A 9472-nucleotide genomic window follows, 5' to 3' on the forward strand; every position below is an offset into this window, starting at 1 on the left:
GACCGCGCAAAATGGAAAAGCACGAGCGACGTAGAGGCGTGGACGACGCGTCCGCGTGATGAAGCGAAACGCGAATGACGCGTCCGCATGAGCGACGCGATCGCGTGGCGTGCGCGATCTGCATAATTTGCAGAATCACTGGCCCAGTTCTTGGCCCAGAACAGCAGACTAGAGCCAGAGAACATGCAGAAACCAAAAAAACAACATTCATTCTACACAGTTTTAGTTTTAGATCTAGTTTTACTACTCCTCTAGGTTTTTCTCTCTACACATTCATAGTTCTTTGGATTTAATTTTCTCTTACTTTTTGGCATTGGAACATGGAGAAGAGTTATTACCTCATCAAGACTTCGTCATTCTAGTTCGTTTTCTTTACTTGGCTTCACTCTTCCATGTTCTGTGCTTTGTTAATTTTACCATTGGAGTATTTTTAGGATTATTTAATACAAGGATCACTTTTATTTTTAATTGACTATTTTGATTTTCATTTACAATGTCTTCCTTTAATTCCTTTTTATATGCTATGAATTTTACATCCACAATGAGCGAGTACTTCCCTAACTTGATGGGGAATTGATTGAAAGGAACCCTTGAGTTGGAAAGCTTGAAAGAAAAATTGTAATTGGGTTTATGGTTGGATTGCCTCCTAATCACTAACACCAATCCCTTTTAATTAAGTGGATTGCAACTTGTGAACGGACGTAGCATTCCAACTTGTTTGACTTTCCTTCACCTAGTGAAGGATAACTAAACAGGACAACCTTTAATTGTTAATTAATCCTGAGAGCATTCCAACAATAATAGGGATTCCAACTAATCAATTCCCAGTCAAGGCTTTTATTTACATTATTCAAATTCACCAATTTAATTTCCTGTTTGCTCAATTCAACCCTTTTTGAAAACCTCTGATTAATAAAATAGCACACTTTTCTGCAACTCGTTGGGAGACGACCTGGGATTCATACTCCCAGTATTTTAATTTCAATTTTCTGTGACATCTTTCTAAATTGATAGGCGGATTTCTGGCGAATTAAGAACTATACTTGCAACGTATATATTTTAACAATTTTTAATTCGCCAATTTCTGCCCGCATCAATTTTTGGCGCCGTTGCCGGAGAGTTGCAATAGAGTGCTAAAGTTATTAATTAGAATTTATTTATTTGCATTTTTTTATTTTGCTACTATGAGCTGCATATTTCTTTCGCTAGATGACGCGTTCACTTCTTGATCCACGCTTGCCCGTATTCGATCCTGAGATTGAAAGAACCATCTCACGAATAAGGCGAGCTCGACGTCGGTTTGTCCTCTCTGAGGGCGGATTTGAAACGCCATCTGAGGAAGAAACCAGCCCCCGTTCTACTGATTCGGTTGATTTACGTACAGGTAACATGGCGGCAGCCAGAAGAGTTACTATCCAGGAGGAAGGAGCCCCTGATTTTACAATGCAACCGTTTCAAGCGCATCACCCAGCGGTGGCTGCAGATTTTGAAATAAAGACCGCACTACTCAATTTGATGCCCAAGTTTCATGGCTTACCTGCTAAAGAGCCTATCAAGCAACTGAGAGATTTCCAGGCAGCCTGTTCTACTGTCAGGCGTGATGGTGCTGATGAAACTTCAATTCTGCTGAAAAATTTCCCGTTTTCTCTTGAAGGAAAAGCAAGAGAGTGGTACTACACTCAACCCCTAGAAAATGTATCCAACTGGGATACGCTCAGAAAAGAGTTTTTGGAGAAATTCTTTCCATCTGAAGTTACTGATAAACTGAGGAAAGATATTTCCACGATTGTTCAAGATGACAACGAGATTCTCTTTGAATACTGGGAGCGCTTCAATAATCTTCTGGAAGCATGCCCCCACCACAGGATTGACAAGATAGTGTTACTCAGCTATATCACACAGGGCATGAGGCCCCAAGATAAGACCACATTGGAAAGTGTTAGCAATGGGTCTATGAAGAAGTACAAAACCACTGATGAGGCATGGCAATTGATCAGCGACTTAGCTGAATCTACTAGGAACCACAGGCAGAAATAAGGCCATTCAAAAGCCGTTGCAGAAGTATCCTCTAGCAGAGAGACCACTGCTCTAGCTCAGAGTATCTGTGAAATGACCAACTTGCTGAAGCAGATGCAGTTGAATCAACAACAAGTTCAGCAAGGTCAACCTTCTCCAGCACAACAAAGCCAACAGTTAGTCCCACAGAGAGTCTGCGGAATTTGTGCTGATTATAGCAATTATACTGATGAATGCCCGCAGCTCCAGCAGGAAGACAACATGGTGGCATCCACTCATAACTTCTATGACCGCCCCAACCAAGGGTACAATCAAGGTGGAAATAATAACCATGGATGGCAGGACAATTCTAACCAGAATTGGAGGGACAACAATAACAGAGGAGGCAGAGATAATCAGGGAAATCAGAGGTGGAATAATAACAACAACAGGCAGCAGAACCAACCTTACAGAGCACTCACCTGAGGCAGTCCCAAGGACCACAGAATACCCAACAGAAGACCTCTCAATTTACTCACCCTTCTTCATCTCCTAATGAAGAGTTACTAAAATTTTTTGAGCGAAGTCAACAGACCATGGAAAATAACATTAATGCCAGTCTAAATGGTCTGACCGCTACTTTGCAAGCTCTTGTCTCACAGATTGGATCAATGTAAAATTCCAGTAACCAACCCTCGAGCTCCACTGGAATTCCCTCTCAACCATTACCCAATCTAAAGGGGGGCATTAATGCCATCACCCTAAGGTCCGGAAACACACTGCAGGAGAGGAATCAGGAGGAACCAAGCTTACCAGAATACGCCTCAGCTGAAGAGGTAGTAGAAATAGAAGACGTTGAAGAGGAAGAGGACATACAGGACATGGATGAAAGAGAAGAAGCCCAACCACAGGAGGAAGCACCAAAAGGCGCAGACACTGCTGAAAACACCACTCCCATTCCTTTTCCACAACTTACAAGGAAGCCTAGGAAGCAGCTGGAACCCGATCCCAAAATGGTAGAAATATTCAAAAAGGTTGAGGTAACTGTTCCTCTTTTTGATGTTATTCAACAAGTACCTAAATATGCAAAGTTTCTAAAAGATTTATGTATACATAAAGACAAAATTAATGAATTAGAAACTATTCCTTTAGGTAGTTCCATATCTGCTTTAATGGGAGGATTACCCGAGAAGTGTAGTGACCCAGGTCCTTGTATAGTTAGTTGTACTATTGGTGGAGTAGTAATTTATAATTGCATGTGTGATTTAGGAGCATGTGTTAGTATAATGCCTTTGTCTATATATGATATTTTGAGGCTCCCTCCCTTAAAAAGGTCGACAGCTCGTTTTGTGTTAGCAGATAAGAGCATTATTACAGTGGCTGGAGTTGCTGAAGATGTTTTGGTGAACATTAAAGGGCTTACATTCCCCACTGATTTTTATATCTTGGAGATGCCCCATAATGACTCAGATAAGCCATCATCAATCCTACTTGGAAGACCATTCCTGAAGACATCAAAATTCAAATTGGATGCTTTTTCAGGAACATACTCTTTTGAAATAGATGGCCGCATAGTAATCTTCAATCTAAATGGAGTCATAAACAACCCTCCAGAAGATCATTCTATCTTCCAGTGTGATGTCATAGATGAAACTGTAGCTGAAGTCCACAAGGAAGAGTTAGAAGAGAGGCACATTGGACAAGGTCCAAGTGTGGGGACCCTCTTGACTGACAATGAGGGCACCTCAGCATTTTCACAAGCTCCAGACAATCCAGAGCCTACCCATGATCAAAAGTTGGAACTGAAACCTCTTCCTCCACATCTCAAATATACTTATCTTGAAGATGAGCAGAAGTTCCCCGTTATCATTGCAAGGGAACTCACTTCCCAACAAGAAGAGCAGTTATTTGATGTACTGAGGAGGCATAAAAAAGCAATTGAGTGGAGTTTGGCAGACATAGTAGGCATCAACCCTCAAGTATGTGAGCACAGAATATTTTTAGAAGAGGGAGCAAGACCTATCCATCAACCCCAAAGAAGATTGAATTCCACTATCTTGGAAGTTGTCAAAAAGGAAGTGACCAGACTATTGGAAGCAGGTATCATCTATCCCATTTCAGACAGTGAATGGGTTAGCCCAGTACAAGTGGTGCCCAAGAAGTCTGGAGTCACTACAGTGAAGAATGAGCATGGAGAGCTCATAGCAACTAGAGTTCAAAATGCTTGGAGAGTCTGCATTGATTACAGGCATCTCAACCAAGCTACCCGTAAGGATCACTACCCACTTCCATTCATTGATCAAATGCTGGATCGCCTGTCAGGTAAATCACATTATTGCTTTTTAGATGGTTACATAGGTTATTTCTAGATTCATATAGCTCCTGAGGATCAGCAAAAGACCACTTTTACATGTCCTTTTGGGACTTATGCTTACAAGAGAATGCCCTTTGGCTTGTGCAATGCACCAGCTACTTTCCAAAGGTGTATGATGAGTCTTTTCTCTGATCTTATTGAGGACTGTATGGAGGTTTTTATGGATGATTTTAGCGTTTATGGTGATTCTTTTAGCCTTTGCTTAGATGGATTATCTAGAGTATTAGATAGATGTGTTAATACAAACCTTGTATTGAATTTTGAAAAATATCATTTTATGGTAAAACAAGGGATTGTATTAGGACATGTGGTATCTAATAATGGAATTTCTGTAGATCCAGCAAAGGTGAATATTATTTCTAGTTTACCTTACCCCTCCTCTGTGAGGAAAGTCCGTTCGTTCCTTGGCCATGCAGGTTTTTACAGGAGATTTATTAAGGACTTTAGTAAGGTAGCACTTCCCTTGTCCAGATTACTGCAGAAGGATATTGAGTTCGAGTTAAGTGAGGATTGCAAACAAGCGTTTGATAAGTTGAAGGCCGCCCTGACTCAAGCTCCAATCGTGAGAGGACCAGACTGGAGCCAGCCATTTGAAATCATGTGCGATGCTTCCAACCATGCAGTAGGAGCAGCGCTGGCTCAGCGTGAAGGTAAGGACCCTTTTGTTATAGCTTATGCGTCTAAGACTTTAGATGCTGCCCAGTCCAATTATACTACTACTGAGAAAGAGCTTCTTGCTATTGTTTTTGCTCTGGATAAATTCCGAGCTTATTTACTTGGTACTAGAGTAGTAGTGTATTCGGACCATGCAGCTTTAAAGTATCTTTTATCTAAAAAGGAGTCCAAACCAAGGCTTATACGTTGGATACTGCTATTACAAGAATTTGATTTAGAAATAAAGGATAGGAGTGGTAACCAGAATTTAGTGGCAGACCACTTGAGTCGCCTTGAGCACATTAAGGATGATTCTACTCCTATAGATGATAATTTTCCATTTGATAACCTGCAAGCAGTATCTGAAGTATTCCCTCGGTATGCACCTGTAGCTAATTATCTAGTTAGCCGCACATTTCCTCCAAACTTTTCTAAGCATCAAAGAGACAAGCTGAAAATCGAGTCTAAATATTATATATGGGATGATCCATATTTATGAAGATGTGGCGCTGATCAGATAATTAGACATTGCGTACCTCAATCAGAATTCCAGTCCATTTTAGAGGCCTGTCACTCATCTGAAAGTGGAGGGCATTTTGGCCCTCAACGAACAGCTAAAAAGATCTTAGACTGTGGATTCTGGTGGCCTACTCTTTTTAGAGACACTGCTGAATTTTGTAAATCTTGTCTCCCATGCCAAAAATTTGGTAATATATCCAGGAGGGATGAGATGCCTCAACAAATTATGCTTTTCTGTGAAATTTTTGATGTTTGGGGCATTGACTTCATGGGTCCATTTCCAAATTCTAATGGTTATTTTTATATATTATTAGCTGTAGACTACATTTCCAAATGGGTGAAAGCAATTCCTACCCGCACTGACGATGCTAACACTGTTGTTTCCTTTGTGAGAAACCATATTATTTGTCGCTTTGGATTACCACGAGCAATCGTGAGCGATCAAGGCACCCATTTTTGTAACAGGAGACTAACAGGATTAATGAAGAGGCATGGGATAATTCATAAGGTTGCAACAGCATACCATCCTCAGACCAATGGGCAAGCTGAGGTGTCGAACAGAGAGATAAAGCGTATCTTGCAGAAGATAGTAAAGCCTCATAGAAGAGACTGGAGCACCAGGCTACAAGATGCACTCTGGGCATACAGAACAGCTTACAAAACACCTATTGGGATGAGTCTTTTCTGCTTAGTTTATGGAAAAGCTTGTCATCTCCCGGTGGAAATATAGCACAAAGCCTTTTGGACAGTCAAGGAGTGCAACATGGGAATTGAGAAAGCCGGAGCTAAAAGGAAGTTGCAACTGCAAGAACTGGAAAGCCTTCGCCTAGACGCTTATGAGAACTCAAGACTATACAAGGAAAAGATGAAGGCTGCACATGATCAGCAAATTAAGAGGAAAGAGTTCCAACATGATCAGCAAAAGATTGAGCTAGTGGAGCATCCAACTTACGGACGTTAAAGCAAAGTGCTAGGTGGGAGACAACCCACCATGGTATGATCGTTCTTTTTTTTATTTTTAGTTTTTCATATTCAATAACTATTCTCTTTATCAGTATTTTCGTGCATCTGCATCTCTATATTTAAAAAAAAAACACGCATGCGACGCGGCAGCGTCGCTGACGCGTCCGCGTCACCAGTGTGTTTTGGAAGAAAAGAATTGAACAGAGAGTCACGCGAGAGCGTGGCTGGAGGCGTGCCAGAGGCACAAATCAACCCACGTGACCGCGTGCCCCACGCGGCCGCGTGCCCTGATTTTCGACGTAAACAGGGTGCACAGCTAAAAGTTGTGCTAGAGTGGTGCTGGACTGGCACTGGACGCGCAATTCCCCTCACGCGAACGCGTTCCCCACGTGGCCGCGTCGTACCCCAAAAAACTTCCCACTCACGCGATCGCATGCCCCACGCGATCGCGTCACCTAAAATTTGGCATTTAATGATTTTGAACAGAGAGTTGTGCGAGTGTGAGGCAACCCTCGTGCCACTGGCACAAATTGGGTCAGGCGACCGCGTGACCGACGCGTCCGCGTCCATCACCTTAAGCGCAAGTCGCGCGACAGCGTGCCCCATGCGATCGCGTCGCTTGCGCCGCACAGCTCAACCTAAATTGCCAAATATCTTATCTTTCTCTTCTCCAAATCCTAATTTTTCTTTTTCCTCCTTATTTCTTCCTCCTCCCTTCTTCCTTCTATCTCACCTTTCACTCTCTCTCCCTTATCTCCATTAACAAGGTTTTATTTTCTTCTTCACCCTTTTCTTCTCTATCATTCTTCTTATTTTATATGTTATTTTCTTTTCTTTCCTTTTTCTTTTCATTATTCATATTTTCTTTCTTCTTCTTTCCTTTTTACATGGTGTTAGAATTTTATTTGAGTCATTATTCTTCATTATATGCTTGTGGATTGTTGCAAATTATTTGGCAATTATATATTATTTTCTTTAAGGGGTTGCTTGCATGTTCACTTTAATACTTTCTCTACCTTCTTCACCATGCATGCTATGTGTTTGTGAAAAATCTCATATGGCATTATGCACTTCTCTATGTTATTCTAATATTCAATGCTTGCTTTTCACAAATTCCCTTTACTATTATATTAATTGAATTTAATTGTCAATACAAACGTGATGGTTTGCTACAAAGTGATGCTTGATCTATGCTACTCATGCCCCTTGCCGGCATGCCAATAAACACCTTGCATTCACTTGTCATCATATGCACTAACTATTTTCCATTAATGATCTTTCACATGTACTCATAAGCGTGTGTTAACATCATTTACCTTTTAATGTGCATTTATAACCATCCTTTTTCGTTCTCTTCATTGCTATATATCTCTTTGAATTTAATTTACTTTCTCTTCCCTTTTTCAAGATGGCCACCAAGAAAGAAAAAGAGAAAGCTACTCCCAAACCCCAGCAAGGAGAGGAACTAAAAGAGCACTAGTGGCAGAGCCTTCTTCAACTGCAGTTAAGCCCTCAACAAAAAGAGTTAAGAGGATCATAAAGGTTGATGAAAAGGAGAAAGCCTTTCAAGCAAAGGACACTGCGCGATTTCCAAATCGCTACTGTGAGCAGATGTTCCCTATTCTAGCTGAAAGGAGTTACAACAACGAACACCTTCTTATCCTCCCGCCCCATATTGCTACTTTTGTTGAGCCGCAAATTGAACGAAGACAATGGGGTTTCCTACAAAGACAACAGAAGCAGGTCAATCTTTCTTGGGTAATCGAGTTCTACTCTAACTTCTACCTGCCTACCCTGCAGTCTGTCTTTGTCCGTCAGAAGCAAGTCCCTATTACAGAAGAGGCTATTCAACAAGCTTTGAGTCTTTCCCCTATTCCAGAAGGATTGGACGCTTTTCAAGAAGCCGCACTCAAGCGCCAGATGTACCAATTTGACTGGGAAGCTGTTCTCAGAGTTATCGCACTACCTGGTAGCCGTTGGATCTACGGATACCATCGTACCCGCCCTAAGGGAATATTAGCTTCAGCACTTACCTTGGAGGCTCGCGTATGGGCACAGATCATGTCCCATTACATCTTTCCGAGCACTCACGAGTCCTCCTTCACTGTAGACATGGCTGTTCTACTATGGTGCATCCTTACAGACCAGCCTCTGAATCTACCAAGACATATCCGGAATGCCATGGGACACGTACAAATTGCGAGCAACTTACTTTTTCTCACCTTGGTCTCAGATCTTGTCTCAGCAGCCGGAGTTTCCTACAGAGCTGGAGACACCAAAGCCATGCTTCCACGGGATGATCAGTATGTCCCCAATGGGAAGTACCTCAGACTTCCAGCAGCCACTACAAGCCTTCCCACTGCTCCAGTTGAAGATATTCCTTCTTCAACACCACAAGCACCTACAACAGATGAACTGCTCCAGCAGATAATCAAAAGATTGGATCGGCAAGAACAGAACGCGAAGTTAAGAGAGTGCCGTAACGAGTGCCGATTCAAACACCTCAAGGAGCTACTCAAGGGACACTTCAAGGACTTAGACACCCCAGACTCCACTTCTTTTACCAACACAGGGAGCCATAATGGTCCCAACTGTTGAGATACTGCAACCAGTCCACCCCTGTTCCTGACAGATGGCACCGAGGACGGTGCAAAGCCTTAAGTGTGGGGAGGTCGGTCAGTACCTGACTTCCGAAGGTAATTTCTCTTCCCTAGCACCAATAAATTAGGATATTTTAGTTAGTTTTTTTCTTTCTTTTATAGAATAGGTTAGTTGCATGCATGCTCTACTTGATTGAAAAGACAATAAGTTTCTTCTAAGACTCTATCTTTGGAACAAAATTTCACTAATTTTTAAAAAAAAAAATTTATTATGATAAATCTGCTTGAAGTTGTATTTGGAACATGATGTTTGAGCTAAAGAACACACAACCTGTGAAGATTTGAGCCTTTATGCATGGTTACATTA

At 41.7% G+C, this 9472-nt stretch overlaps 1 non-coding gene across 1 annotated transcript; it reads right to left on the reverse strand.

The window, feature by feature from the left end:
- Positions 1 to 1761: 1761 nt before the first annotated feature.
- Positions 1762 to 1868, reverse strand: LOC112768387 (small nucleolar RNA R71). The gene has a single exon (XR_003185822.1). It is a non-coding gene; the product is annotated as a small nucleolar RNA R71 (small nucleolar RNA).
- Positions 1869 to 9472: the final 7604 nt, after the last annotated feature.

The sequence above is a fragment of the Arachis hypogaea genome, chromosome 17 (assembly GCF_003086295.3).
Source record: "Arachis hypogaea cultivar Tifrunner chromosome 17, arahy.Tifrunner.gnm2.J5K5, whole genome shotgun sequence".
In the NCBI taxonomy this organism is placed as follows: domain Eukaryota; kingdom Viridiplantae; phylum Streptophyta; class Magnoliopsida; order Fabales; family Fabaceae; genus Arachis; species Arachis hypogaea.